This window comes from Equus przewalskii, chromosome 5, assembly GCF_037783145.1.
Source record: "Equus przewalskii isolate Varuska chromosome 5, EquPr2, whole genome shotgun sequence".
In the NCBI taxonomy this organism is placed as follows: Eukaryota; Metazoa; Chordata; class Mammalia; order Perissodactyla; family Equidae; genus Equus; species Equus przewalskii.
The window spans coordinates 31073481-31089057 of record NC_091835.1 but is presented as its reverse complement, the minus strand read 5'-3'; the positions used below and the strand labels follow the sequence as shown (position 1 = coordinate 31089057).

The window sequence follows — 15577 nt, the reverse complement described above, 5'->3', positions numbered from 1 at the left end:
GCATTAGTTGTCATACTACCTATCTAAGAGGTGAGATTTATTATGGTTACTTGAAGATGAGGAAACTGAGGCACAAATAAGTCAAGTATTTATGGTATGTGAATCACATCTCGATTTAAAAAAAAAATGTCAAATATCAACACTTGGCCAGGACCAGTTACATAATTTGCAGGGCACAATACAAAATGAAAATGTGGAATCCTTTTTCAAATATTATAAGGAATTTCAAGACAGTGGCAGCAGAGCATTAAACCAAGCACAGGGTCCACCTAAGCATGGCACCCTGTGTGTTACACAGGTTGCACACCCAAGGAAGCCAGCCCTGTACATGGTGCAGGTGAAGCCGGACAGAGATCTCAGGTCTCCTGGTCCCCAATCAGGTATTTGAACGTTTGAAGCAGATTAGTGATTCCCAAACCAGGGACACAGATTCCTGTGGTTCATCTGAAAGATTTGCTTGGATCTTCAGACTTTTTTCATTGTTTTACTTTCCTGTCATCTCTCAAGTTTGGGAAATAGAGAGCCATCTCTCCTCCTATCAAAAGTCAGTCCCTTCACACCAGAGCAGAGCCAGGTTTTGCGGGGTCCTGAAGCCTATGTAATTTGGAGGCCATCTTTAAGAAAAAGAATACAAAATTACAAACAAAAAGCCAGTCTTGAGAGAGGTCAATGCCAGTGAGGAGCCCTGAAGCTTCCTCTTCACTAGCTTCAGGATAAACCTTTCTCTGCCTGCACCCTGCCTAGGATGGCATCTCCTCTCAACAACGCAAAGCCTTTGTTCCTTTGGTTATCCCTTCCCTATCCTGTGTCATTAATCTCCCTCCATCCGTTACCATTCCTTCACTCCTGTCTCCCCTTTGGCTCATCTCTCTAGGTTCCTTCCTTGTCTCTGTTCTCTTAAGAGCCAAACTTCTTGAGAGAGTTAAGTCTTCACACGCTACTACTTCACCTTCCTTTTACTATCTTGCTTCTGTTCCCACCTCTCTGCTGAAAAATGGCATTTGTCATCATGCTTATGAACAGTATGTGGCTCACTTGTTGCTTAAACCGATGAATACTCTTCTGTGCGTATCCACCTGATCTCTCAGCAGCATTTTTCACAGCTGGGAACTCTCTTTCTTCAGGCTACTCTCTTGGTTCAATGACATCACAATCCCCTTGTTTTCCCCTTAAGTCTCTGTCGTTTTGCTCTCCTTTGCAGGCCCCTTGTCTTCTACCCACACGCTAACAGTCTTTATGGTATATGAATCGACTAACCCACCCAGGGCTCTTCTCTATCTACACAAGCTTCTCAACCCCACTTACTACTCTTGTGCTGAGAGCTCAAAATGCTCTCTCTCTAGTCTAGCTCAAACTTTATCTCTGAACTCCAGTCTCAGATCACTAAATGCCAGCTTGGCATCTCCACTGGGATATCTCATAGCTATCTCAAATTTAATATGTTTAAAACTGGGTTTGGGATTCCTTTGCTACTGCCGAGCCAATCCTCCCCTAGTTTTACTCATCTCAGTAAATACGCCACCATATAACCTGTTGCTCAAGTCAGAAATGTGGGACTCATCCTTGACTCAACAGTAAGTCCTATGGGACCTCACACCAAAAACCACATCTCAGATGTAGTTACTTCTCTCCACTTCCCAAGGTAGCACCCTAACCTAACTAGTCTATCACTTCTAAGTTCTGGCAGTAGACATCACTGGTCTTCTCACGTCCTCCATTGCTCTCCCTCACTCTGTTTTTCATAAATAGCCAAATCAGCACTGTCTCAAAGAAATATAATATGACCACATATGTAATTTTGAGTTTTCTAGTAGCCACATTAAACTAAAAAGAAACAGGTGAAATTAATTTTAATACTATATTTTATTAACCTGATATATTCCAACTATTATCAACATGTAATCAATATAAAAATTATTAGTGAGATAGTTTATATTTTAAGGTAATTTTAAATGTACAATTTTAAATATACCACATAATGTATATTTTATACTTCCAGTGCATCTCAATTCTGACTTGCCATATTTCAAGTGCTCAGTAGTCACATGTGGCCAGTGGCCACCATACTCTGAAGAGCCAGAGTGATTTTTTTTAAGATTGGCACCTGAGCTAACATCTGTTGCCAATTTTTTTTTTTTCCCTTCTTGTCCCCAAAGCCCCCCAGTACCTAGTTGCATATTCTAGTTGTAGGTCCTTCTGATAGTGCTATGTGGGATGCCGCCTCAGCATGGCTTGATGAGTGGTGCCACGTCCGCACCCAGGATTCGAACGAGCAAAACCCTGGGCCGCTGAAGCGGAGCGCGTGAACTTAACCTCTCCGCCACGGGGCTGGCCCCTCAGAGTGATCTTTAATTTTTTTAATGTTTTTTCTTTTTTTCCTTTTTCTCCCCAAACCCCCCGCCCTGCCCCCGGTACATAGTTGTATATTCTTTGTTGTGGGTCCTTCTAGTTGTGGCATGTGGGACGCTGCCTCAGCGTGGCTTGATGAGCAGTGCCATGTCCGCGCCCAGGATTCAAACCAACGAAACACTGGGCCGCCTGCAGCCAAGTGCACGAACTTAACCACTCGGCCACGGGGCCAGCCCCTCAGAGTGATCTTTTTAAAAACAAGTTGGATTAGGTCACCACCTGCTTAATAACTCCTCAGTGGCTTCAGAGTGCACTTGGAACGAAACCTGTTAGCCTTGAGCTAACTGTTGCCAATCCTCCTCTTTTCGCTGAGGAAGACTGGCCCTGAGCTGACATCCATGCCCATCTTCCTCTACTTTATATGTGGGACGCCTACCACAGCATGGCGTGCCAAGCGGTGCCATGTCTGCAGCTGGGATCCGAACTAGTGAACCCTGGGCCACCAAAGCAGCACATGCGCACTTAACCACTGTGCCACCAGGCCGGCCCTGCAATATTTTTTACAAATAATAAATATTTGTTGAACAAATGAATCTCTGAGCACCCTCCCCCGCTCACTAAGGGAACTGAGAAACAAATTGATTTCAGTAATGCAATGTATCAAATGACAATAAATGCATGATAGATAAACACATCATGGCTAGAAGAGATTCTTTCCCATTAACCAAGGAAAGGTTTGAATGGAGACAAAGCTAGATTTGGTTTGTTATCTTTCTTTTTGAAGAGATCTTCATTATTGACTCTGCGAACAAGACAATTTCCTTGAAAAATGTTCTATTAAGGGGAATGGTGCCTCAGGGAATCCTCACATCGTAATATAATGCCTCTATGAAAGTTACTGCTACTCTTTGAGACAGGACCAGACTCCAAATCCTCTCTGGCTTTGGGGAAAGGTAGCTGGAAGATGAATGGATGTCCTTGAGCCAACCTAGAGTGATTACTAATTTCTTCCCGGATTCAGCATGAGTTCATGAATGCCTTTATAGCAGGCACTGTTCTAGGCTCTGGGGACACAGTGATCCAAACAGACGAAAATCCCTCCCTCATGGAGTTGATGTTCTAGTGAGGGGAGACAGATGATAAATAAGAAACTATACAGTATGCTAGATGGTGGGACACTCCAGGAAGAAAAAGAAAGTCAGGAATAGGGGTAGGGAGTATAAAGCTTACAATTTTAGGTAGGGAGACAGAAAATGCCTCACGGAAATGTGACATTTGCATAAAGAACTGAAGGAGGTAAGGGAGTGACTCGTATGGCTATCTAAGGTAAGAAAGTTCCGGTATTAAGGACACAGCAAGGAGTCCAGTGTGACAGGAGTAGAGTGAATGATTGGGAGAGAAATTGGAGATGAGGTCACAGATTTGGGGGACCTGTGGATAGGTCACATGGAGCCAGAAGTAGGCCATTGTGAAGACTTTGGTTTTTACTCTGGGTGAGGTGAAAAGTCAATGGAGGGCTATGAGCAGAAGAGTGACATGGTTCTGACTTACATTTTAGAATGATCACGTTTGTGCTGAACGTGAATGAATGAAAACGGGGGCAAAAAAGAAAATAGAACTAGTAGGCCTTTACTTAACCTGGGAACCAAGAAACAACACTAGAAACGACCTCTTAAACAGAAGTGTACCTCCTGATTCACTTTCTCACTGAATTAAAGACACGAAGACCCATTTAAGGTGCCTGTATTGCTTGCTGCAGATCTCTCCTTGGGCTTACATCTCTCCAAGCGGGGCGAGGAAGACATCTGAGCTCCTGACAGAAAAGCAGCTGGTTGCTGGTGAGACTGGGGGAGGACCTGAAGCAGCTCCTTTGTCACTAGAAACCCGACCCTTTTCCGTTTAGTCAGACAATGGCAGCCTTGGCTGGGGAACGTTAGGGAAACCTGCCAAGTTTGCAGTCGGCCTCTCTCAGCCTAGACAACCTTTGAGAGATGAGGGTATCTTTTGAATTTGCAGAAATGAGACAGAGCACAAGGGAGAACTAACATTTCTCATTAGTATAACATGCAGACTGTGTCAAAATGCGTTGCTGAATCTATTTTGTTCTAACCGTGAGAAAGCAAGACTTATCCACAAACAGAAGGGAACATATAATTGTGGGGTTTAGAGTTTAGGGAGCTCCAAAACGACTCCTCTAGATAAATTTATCTCTGCTAATCATTGTTTACCTCTGCTGTATTCTTTTATTTTTAATTTTGCTCAGAAGGGAAATGAATTTGTTCCTGGCCATAAAAAATAATACATGTACATGGTTAAAAATTCAAGCTATACAAAAGGGTAAACAATGTTAAACAATATAGACACTAAAGTCTCAATAATATAAACATGTAAAGTCTTCCTAAATTTATCTACATATTTGATACTATCCCAATAAAAATGCTATCAGAATTTTTTTTAAACTAGACAAGGCAATGTTAAAGGAAACGCTGAAAAGTGTGCAAAAATAGTGATGAAAATTCTGAAAAGGAAAAATAACAGGGTAAGATTGGCTCTAGAAGACTAAAATATATTATAAAATTACCTTAATTAAAAGTTTGGCAGTGGCACAAGTATAGACAGATTAGTGGTATACAATAGTATCCAGAAATGGACCCCAATATACAAGGGAATTGAGTATAAGCTAAAGGTAGAATTTCAAGATTGGGGGGGAAGATTACTAATAAGTGGAGTTGGAACATGTAGCTTACTATCTAGAAAAAACATAATTGGATCCCTACCTCATTCCTTACACCAAAACAAATTCCGGACAGATCAAATATTTAGATGTTAAAAATAAGACAGTAAAAGTACTTGAAGAAAACATGGGAGAATTTTAAAAAATAATCTTGGGTGATATTATGGTGTGAATTGTGTTCCCTCAAAATACATATATTGAAGTCCTAACCCCAGTACTTGGAATGTGACCATTTGGGGAGATAGGGTCTTTGGAAAGGTAATTAAGTTAAAATGAGGTCATAGCAGTGGGCCCTAATCTAATATGACTGTGTCTTTATAAGAAGATGAGATGAGGACACAGTCAAACACAGAGAGAAGACATGTGAAGACACGGGGAGAAGATAACCATCTACAAGTCAAGGAGAGAGGCCTCAGAAGAAACTAACCCTGCTGACACCTTGATCTTGGACTTCTGGCCTCCAGAACTGAGAAAATAAATTTCTATTGTTTATGTCCTGCAGTCTATGGTACTTTCTTATGGCAGACCTAGCAAACTCAAGAGACTAAAATCTTTCTAAACCAGAAATGAAATTCAGAAGCCGTAAAAGAAATGATTGATAAACTTGACTAAATACAATTTAAAATTTCTGCATAGAGATAAAAACAAATAACAACAATAAAAAGCACAGCAAAATTAAAAAGACAACAAGCTGGGAAAAAATATGACAACCAAAGGGTTAATTTCCTTAATTAAAAAAAAAGAGCCCAGGATTGCCAGATCTTTCTTTCCTTCTTTCTTTCTTTCTTCCAATAAAAGCTGGAAATCCAAAATTTTATGTGATATCTCCTGCTGGTTTCACATTGAATTAAATTTAAATTTTAAACACTGTACAGGCCAACAACGTATGGGGCTCCTGGTTTAGGATCTTCAGTCTAGACTACCACCACAGGGGGCCTTCCCTTCAAAGTGGGCTGTGAGGCCTTTTTTTTTTCAAAGATTCGCACCTGAGCTAACAACTGTTGCCAACCTTCTTTCTTTTTTTCTTTTCTGCTTTTTCTCCCCAAATCCCCCCAGTACATAGTTGTATATTTTAGTTGTGGGTCCTTCTAGTTGTGGCGTGTGAGTCCTTTTAAAGATCTCATTGCCACTGAGAAATGCAGAACAAGGATTTCTTCTTAGTCATCAGAATCTCACACACATGCACACACACAGGCGTACCCAACTAATATTAACCTGCAAACACAGTACATTTTGGAGTTACATTATGGAAGAAAACCATTTCCCCATATGCAACACAATATTTACCGACCCTTCCGTGCCCAAATGGGAATAGCTTTACATTTTTGGTGCAGAGCTGTGACAGTCACTTTCTTTACCCATCATCTTACATGGTAGTACAGAGGCCTACCCGTATGAAAAACAAGAGTCTTTACAGACTTTACAGAGCTGTTGGTTGATTGATGGCTACACTGAGAAGTAGCTTTAAAAGAAAATTCTCTGTACTTCAAGCCAAATCACATTGCCAGGCAGACATCTCCAGAAGGGAGAGAGGAAACGGGAGGATTTATGATCCACTTGCATAAGAACCTCCTCCTATGAGTGGGTGTGAGGTGAAGGTAGGGGTAGTACGCCTGTCTGTGGAAGACCAGGGAGCGAGGTGTGTGTGTAAAAACTTATAATTTAAAATTTGAACTGTGGTTAATCTTGGGTAGTACAATTTGGGATGATTTTGCTTTTCTTCTATTTAATTTTCTATATTTTCTAAATTTTCTACAGTGAGCTTTAATTGCTTATATAAACAGGAGAAAGAACAGTAAATGTTATAAAAGTCATTTTGTATGTTAATTTTATCTTCCTAACTAGACTATATAAACTCTCTGGGGGGGGGGGGTTCCACATCTTTTTTTTTTATCCTTTACCATACCTGTAATTTAGGGCTCATTGTAGGCACTTAATAAACTCTCGCTGACAGTCATTAATTTGGAGTACTTTTCAGAGTGAGTCCTGATTAAAGTCACCCTGGAAGAAGTCTTGCCCGGGTCAAAATGACCCTTGGGGAACCAACTGGAAAGCAGAATCTGTGGTTGGCCATGCATTATCCTATACTGATTTCATAGGCACATCCTCATGCCCATGGGCGCCCAGCCTCGTAATGCTGGGCTCCGGGACTCTGCACCAGGAGTCTGTTCTTTGGTATTATTTTAAACTTAGGATAGAGCTTACTCGTTTACAAGAGGGTTGCCCTTCACAGGTTTAATGAGTGTGAATATCATCCATCATCTTGAATGGAATTTTATCCAGGAAGCCTTCTTTGGTTTCCTCACCTAGAAGTAATCTTTCCTTCCTCTAAATTTCATTACACGTGATTTCTACCCTCACGTTATCCATCACTTTCTTTTTTTAATTATTTTATTTTATTTTATTTTTGAGGAAGATTAGCCCTGAGCTAACATCTGCTGCCAATCCTCCTCCGTTTGCTGAGGAAGACTGGCCCTGAGCTAACATCCGTGCCCATCTTCCTCTACTTTACATGTGGGATGCCTGCCACAGCATGGCTTGCCAAGCAGTGCCGTGTCTGCACCCGCGACCTGAACTAGCAAACCCTGGGCTGCCAAATCAGAACGTGCACACTTCACCACTGCGCCACTGTGTCGGCCCCTATCCATCACTTTCTAAATTTGTATTACTCACACATCTTATCTCCCTTCCTAGACTATGTGTTTCCTGAATCAGGATCCATTCTTCAGTCACTTTGCTTCTCCTAGTATGAGAGAACAGCTGCCACTGATCAAGCAGTTATTTGTATGCCAAGTTATTTCCACTTCACAAGTGGAAAAACTGAGGGCCAAAAAGATTAATATCTAGTATAGTAGATTAATCTCTAGTATCCAGTATGGTAGGTATCTAGTAGGTCATGCGGCTAGTAAGTGATGAAGCCTGGATTCAAACTCAAGTAGTCTGACCTCAGAGACTATGCTCTTTATTACTGGGCCCCATAATGCTTCCTGCAGATTGTGGGCAGTAAAGACGCAGTAAATACTTATTAAATGAATTCATTCATCAGTTAGCTAATTAGTAAGACAACAAAATGTTGGTCAGCTGTTAGGAGACCCAGTTTCAGATACCTCCTCTGACCTATAGCATTAGAAAAGCCAAGGCTGTAAAGGATTTAGGAGTAAAATCAGGGGATATTCAGCGGTAAGATCTGCCTCCAGACCACTGTCAAACCAAGTTCTACCAATACTAACATTAGTAACATTAGAGTTAACCTAGGACACTGCTTCACAATCCTATGCAAACCCAGTGAGACTGATAGAACTTCTTAAAGAGGAGAGGTTACACATTTCGAATAACTAAATTACATAACTCTCTGAACGTTGGTGTTGTGTGCATTAGGGGAAAAAGGCAGATATACACCTTCTAGGGTTACTATAAGGTTTAATGAGATTATGTGAAGTACCCAGCACAGTACTTGGTACATAGTAGAAACTCTATGCATATAAGCACTACCCTCCACTCCACCTGCATTTCCCACTTCGCAGCTAAGCTGAAAGAAGGCGCAAAGCCAAAGGAGAGATGAATGGATGACAGCTGGCAATGAGAGATGTTAGTCAAATTCCACAGGATTAAGTAGTTGTGAATCAGAGGTGTCAAGGTCCACTCCCAAGATTCCAAATAGCAGCTCTTAGTCTTGCAAGAAAATTTAGCCAGGAGAAGGATAAGTGAGAGGCCTACCAGAAGACAGAGGAAGTCGTTATTCCCAGCAGAAGGTGAAATTAGTTCTTGGGATTCCCTCACTGTAATGACTGACTGTTTTGTCGGCCAGGATTGGATTAACCTAAGGGTATTCAGAGATCTATGTATCTCACTGGGTCATCTGTATTTTACTGAGGAATAGGAAGATTAACTGCAGGCACCAGACTGGTCGTCCCACTTAACGTAACCCTGGAAAGTTCCTCTCGCATTCCAGAAACTACTCAGTCTCCTGCCTCTGTGAAGTTTGCCTATCTGTCTGGCAAAAGACAGTTCAGGTCGTGTTTTACACAAGCAATAGAAAAAGCCAGTTTCAACAAAGCTAGGAGTTTGTCCTAAGAATCTGGAGTTACTTAAGAGATATTTCAACAACCTGTGTCTTCAGTAAGGCTCCCCGGAAACAGATGCCTAAACAGAGAGATGCATGCCGGGTGCTGTGGTTTTTTGTTTTGTTTTGGTGGGGGGTGCTCTAAGAAACAACACCTGTAGGGGGAGTAAGGGAAACAGACTTGGGCAGAGGAAGAAGTTGAACTTTGATGCCATTGTATTCAGCTAAGCCTACAGGGTGCTGGATATCAGTGTAAAATGGTCTCCAGTAAAAGGAGCTGGGGGCCTTTGTATCCCTATGAGCAGTCATCTGATGCTGATTGCCCCAGGGAGGGGTGTAACCTTGTGTAAGGCAGCTCCCTAGCTGAGGGCCGTCCAGAGGGGCACTCAGCTGTGAATCACCCACGGCTAACGCTGCAGCTGCAGAATCAGGGTATCCACCAGAACCTGCTGCGCAGCTGTGAGTCATATTTAAAGCTCAAAATCTAGGCGAAATTTTGAATTGTCATGATTTTCAGAGAGCAGTAAAGGAGCAAAAAATAAAGAGAATGTCATCTAGGAGTTAAGAGTCAGAAAGGGGAGGAGAAAGGGACATATCGTAATTAGCAACTTTCTGTAGTGCAGAGGGGCTGAACGAGGTTGGATGACCCTCAGCCATCTCTGTGGTTGGTGGAGAAATCTGTACATTTCTCCTTGACTATAGAAGTTAGGGAAGTAGAACAAATGGACTGCTACCCCTGGAAACCTAAGCCAGCAGCCTGGAATTACAGGCATTGCACACAGTAGGTGCTCAATAAATGTCTTTTTAAGTGGAATTGCATTTCATTGGTTTGGGGTTGCTGATTGAGGGATCCTTTGGCTTTCTTTGCAGAAAGTGAGGGAAGTTTTCCTGTAGGATACACTCACAAATATGCCTACCTTGATTTAATCCTACAGGGGTCTAAAAGTCTTATTCGTAAAATTTGTCAAGCCCTTGGAAGAAGAGGTAAGACAATGAGGGTTTATTAGACCTTGGCAAAAAACAAAACAAAACAAAAAAACAACCAAACAAATAACATCATCCACCCAGTGGTTCCCTCTGTGGCTTATACTCCCCCTTATATTCTCCATAGCATTTTCCTTGTGTGTATCACTTAACACCTGTCTTACATTAAAGGGCTTTCTGTTTTGTTTGCTTTTAGAGTTGGTGTCTGCTTTTCCATCAACTTGTAAATTCCTGGAGAGGAGGACCTCAAGACATTCTCCCTTGTTTTCTTCACAGTCAGGGATGATATTGAAGATAGTTAACACCCAGTGCAGCACAGGCACCAACCAACTCAAATGGACGCTGGTCTTAGGCAATTCGTATGGCTATACTAGTGGATACAGCTGAATATTTGTTCTGCACACGGAAGCCATCCAATAAAAGATCGTTGGATTGAATTTCATTGGTTTGGTCATCATGGCCTTGCCACCTTTGTTCCAGATAAATGGATCTGTATGAGAGAAGCAGCTCTGGCACATGCACACTTGCGGATGCCGTTCATCTGCTTTTCTCCTGGGACTACCAGGAAATAAATTAGCTATCAGATCAGAGCAAACCAAAATTTAAAAGATCATAAATGAAAAATGAATGTGTTGTTATTTGACTTTTTTGTATCGTTATTCATAGATTTTCTTAAAGTAATAATCAGAGAACATCATCAACTAAAATATGTTTATAACCCAAGTCAGTGACGAACTTGGTAAACACGGCAGAATTACGCCCTCTCTTAATTAGCCTTTGGGGAGACACCAAGTTTTGAACCGCTGCTTGTAGCTCTGGGAATCTTCTAAGAAGCAGGAGTAGATTAACCTCTAGAAGAGAAATATGCCAAAAGCTGATTTTCACATATGACTTGGTGAGTCTTAAACAGAAACAGGCTAACATGCCAAATATGACCAGCTGAGAAGTATCAACATCAAAGGCAGAAATCATAAACTATTTGACACAAACATATTAAAAAGTTTTACATCAAGAAATTATAAAAAACAAAATTTAAGACAGGTGACAAATTTTAAAATATTGCTGCATATGTGACAGAGCTGATATCATTAATATATGAGAAATTCTTACAGATCAGTAAGAAAAAAATGCCTCAGTAGAAAAATGACCAAAGGATAAGCAAGTCACAAAACAAAAAATAAAAAAGGCTGATAAACATTTAGTGTCTAGAATAGTGCCTGTCACATAGTTGGCAATTAGTAAATATCCACTGTATGAATGAACGTCTGTGAAAAAATGTTTGACTTCAGGACTAACCAAAGAATCCCTAATTAAAATAACAGTGAAATATTATTTTCACCTGTCAGCTTTGCAACAATGACAAAAAATAATACCCAGTGTTGGTAATGGGGAGGGGAAATGTGCCACTGTTGATGGGAGGGTAAAGTGGTATTAAACTTTTCGGTGGGAAAGTCGACAATATGAAAAAAGCTTTGTCTAAAACCTTTGACACAGCAATTTCTAGGAAGTTATTCCAAGAAAATACTTACAAATGCCCAAACCTGTGTGTACAATGGTAAGGTAGACAATATGCATTTTTTGCTGTTGTCTGTTGGGGCAACCTGTGTAACGTGCCCTCCAGGCCTTAGTGGTGGTACACAGATGCAGGATACATCCAAGTCAGGCCATTCGTTCCAGAAAAGTAGCCAAGTTGGAGACGGGAAAGGAGTTCTTTCTTTATCTTCAGAATGCCGGCTGTCAGGGCAGGCTCTAGAGTTGGCGGTGGCCATGTCCTCCACTAGAATGTGGCCAACATAAAGAAGTAGAAATGAGATGGAAAGACAGAGGGAGAGAGAAAGAGAAAGACTTCTGGTGTAATTTGACTCAACGGATCCAGTCAATCCTGAGGCAAGTATACTTTCTTCTTTTCTGTGTTTGGATTATGTTAATTAATTCTTTTTTTTTTTTTGAGCTGACATCTGCTGCCAATCCTCCTCTTTTTGCTGAGGAAGACTGGCCCTGAGCTAACGTTCATACCCATCTTCCTCTACTTTATATGTGGGACCCCTGCCACAGCGTGGCTTGATAAGCAGTGTGTAGGTCCATGCTGGGGATCTGATCAGGCAAATCCCAGGCCACCCAAGTGGAGCGCACAATCTTAATCTCTATGCCTCTGGGCCAGCCCCTCACTCTACCTTTTTGCTAAACATAGCATGAGCTTGGACTTCTACCTCCTATCAAATGGAATAATAGGGACAATATTTACCCTCCCACCTGAAACAACTAAAAACCTAGACAAAATTTTTTTTTTTTTTTTAAAGATTTTATTTTTTCCTTTTCCTCCCCAAAGCCCCCCAGTACATAGTTGTGTATTCTTCGTTGTGGGTTCTTCTAGTTGTGGCATGTGGGACGCTGCCTCAGTGTGGTCTGATGAGCAGTGCCATGTCCGCGCCCAGGATTTGAACTAAGGAAACACTGGGCCGCCTGCAGCGGAGCGCGCAAACTTAACCACTCGGCCACCGGGCCAGCCCCATAAACAAAATATTTTTTAAAAATAACCATTTTGGGAGCTAGCCTGGTGGCATAGTGGTTAAGTTCTCGTACTCCACTTTGGCGGCCCAGGGTTCATGAGTTTGGATCCTGGGTGTGGACCTAGCACCACTTGTCGAGCCACACTGTGGTGGTGTCCCACATAAAACAGAGGAAGATTGGCAGAGATGTTAGCTCAGCAACAATCTTCCTCAGGCAAAAAGAAAAAGACTGGCAACAGATGTTAGCTCAGAGCCAATCTTCCTCACAAAAAAACAAAAAACAAACAAAGAAAAACTGTTTTCAAGGCCCTGGACATCAGGCCATGAAAAACAATGATCCCCAAGAGATGGGAAACAAATGAGGTAAGCCCTGTGATTGCTCAGTTTGCTGCCCTGAGAGAATTTCCGGATGGTGGCACAGAAAGGTGGAATTTAGGTAGAACCTGGAAGATTCCTTGAGGTGAGGAGATGGAGCTGAGAGTCCAGGGAGACCAAGACAGCTAGAGTTTGCAAGGTCGAATACCATAAAGGAGAGCCCTACACACAGAGAGAAAAACGACTGACAACAACAAGAGAAATTGAGAGACATTTAGAGGGTCCACCTCAAGTATTCAGCAAAATACTCACCAGCACATGAACGTGAGAAAACTGTTCAAGGCAAGGGAAGGAACCACCTGGAAGTATTGTGGGAGCGGTATGTGAGCAGAACTCACACAGGAACAGGATAGTGCCTGTCCCCACCAGCCGGACTGGAAATCTCATTCACAGGGCGTGAAATAAAGTACTTAGAAGGGTCCTGCCTCAGTTGTAGAACGAAATCGGCCCTAGACTACATGCTGCTCTGGTTCTGCCTAAAAGATTCTTAAAGCAAGACTTGATCAAACTGTTTCCAAATAACTGTGGCCCAGAATAAACTCAAGAATATTTATGGGACTACAAAAATATCCAGCTCTCAACAAGGTAAATTCACAACGAAAGGCATTAATAAAAAATTACTGGCATACAAAGAAACAGGAAAATGTGACCCATAATGAGGAAGCAGTTAATCCAACTGAGGGGCCGGCCCCATGGCCCAGTGGTTAAGCTCCCAAGCTCTGCTTTGGCGGCCCGGGGTTTTGGCGGTTCGGATCCTGGGCATGGACATGGCACCGCTCATCAGGCCATGCTGAGGTGGCATCCCGCATGCCACAACTAGAAGGACCCACAACTAAAAATATACAACTATGTGCCGGGGTACTTTGAGGAGAAAGAAAAAAAAAGATTGGCAACAGATGTTAGCTCAGGTACCAATCTTTAAAAAAAAAAATTAATCAAACTGACCCAGAACTGATGCAGATATTAGAATTAGCAGGCAAGGACATTAGAATAGTTATAACTCTTCCGTAGGTTCAAAAGGCTAGAGGAAAGATTGAATATGTTAAGTAGAGACATGGAAGATATTTTAAACTACCCAAATTGAACTTTTAGAAATGAAAATGTCCAAGATGATGACTATACTGGATGAGATTAGTGGCAGATTATCCATAATATTTTCAGAGTTCAGCCATGTTGTAGCATATATTAGTACTCCATTCTTTTTTATGCTTGAATAATATTCCATTGTATGGATATACTACATTTCATTTATCCATTCATTAGTTAATGGACATTTGGGTTGTTCCTACTTTTTGGCTATTATGAATAATGTTGCTATGAACATTCATGTACAAGTTTTTGTGTGGACATATGTTTTATTTCTCTTGGGCATGTACCTTGGAGTGGAATTTTTCTAAGCTTCTTTATCCTCTTATCTCCAGTTATCAAACATAAATAACCTAATTCCAGCTGGAATGGCATAGTAACTCTGTGTAGAACCTTTGAGAAAGTGCCAGGTTGTTTTCCAAAGCAGCTCTACCCCTTTACATTCCTGCTAATGGTGAAGTCCAAAATATCTATTTTTTGCTGTACAGTTTGTGCATTTGGTCTCATACCTAAGAAAACTTTGCCTAACTAAAGCTCACAAAGATTCACTCCTACGTTTCTTCTAAGTGTTTCGTAGGTTTAGCTCTTAAATTTGGGTGCATGATTCAGTTTGAGTCAATTTTTGTGTATAGTATAAAGTGGGTATTCAATTTCCTTCTTTGGCCTGTGGCTATGCAGTTATCTCAGCACCATTTGTTGAAAAGACTATTCTTCCCCACTGAGTGGTCTTGGCATTCTTGTTGAAAGCCAACTGATCCTAAATGTGAGGGATTATTTCTGGGCTCTCAATTCTATTCCACCGATCCGTATGTTTATCTGTATGCCAATACCACTCCATCTTGATTATTGTTGTTTCGTAGTGTGCTTTTGAAATCAGGCAGTGTGAGTGCTTTAACTTTGCTCCTCTTCTTCAAGATTGTATTTGCTATTCCCTTGAAATTCCATACAAATTTTAGGATCAGCTTGTTGATTTTTGCACAGCAGCCAGCTGGGATTATGACAAGGATTGCGGCGAATGTGCAGTTTGACCGGAGAGGATTGCCATCATAACAATATGAAGGCTTCCAATCAACGAACATACGATGTCTTTCTGTTTACTTAGGTCTTCCTTAATTTCTTTCCACAACGCTTTGCAATTTTTAGAGCATAAGTTTTACACTTCTTTTGCTAAATTTATTCCTAATTATTATTATTATTTTTTAAAAGATTGGCACCTGAGCTAACAACTGTTGTCAATCTTTTTTTTTCCTGCTTTTTCTCCCCAAATAACCCCAGTACATAGTTTATATTTTTTAGTTGTGGGTCCTTCTAGTTGTGTTATCTTATTTTTGATGTTATTGTAAATGGAATTGTTTTCTGAATTTCATTTTGTGTTTTCATTGCTACTGTTCAGAACTACAGTTGATTTTTGTATATTGATTTTGTATCCTGTAAACTTGCTGAACTTGATACTAGTTCTAATAGTTTTTCAGTAGG

General features: G+C 41.2%; 1 long non-coding RNA gene across 1 annotated transcript in view; it reads right to left on the bottom strand.

The window, feature by feature from the left end:
* Positions 1 to 10827: 10827 nt before the first annotated feature.
* Positions 10828 to 15577, bottom strand: part of LOC139083491 (uncharacterized) — a 29411-nt gene continuing 24661 nt past the window's right edge. Inside the window, exons 2-3 of the long non-coding RNA XR_011540251.1 lie at positions 11660 to 11907; positions 10828 to 10981 (exon numbers count right to left, since the gene is read on the bottom strand). This is a non-coding gene — a long non-coding RNA (uncharacterized lncRNA). The remainder of the gene's footprint in view (positions 10982 to 11659; positions 11908 to 15577) is intronic.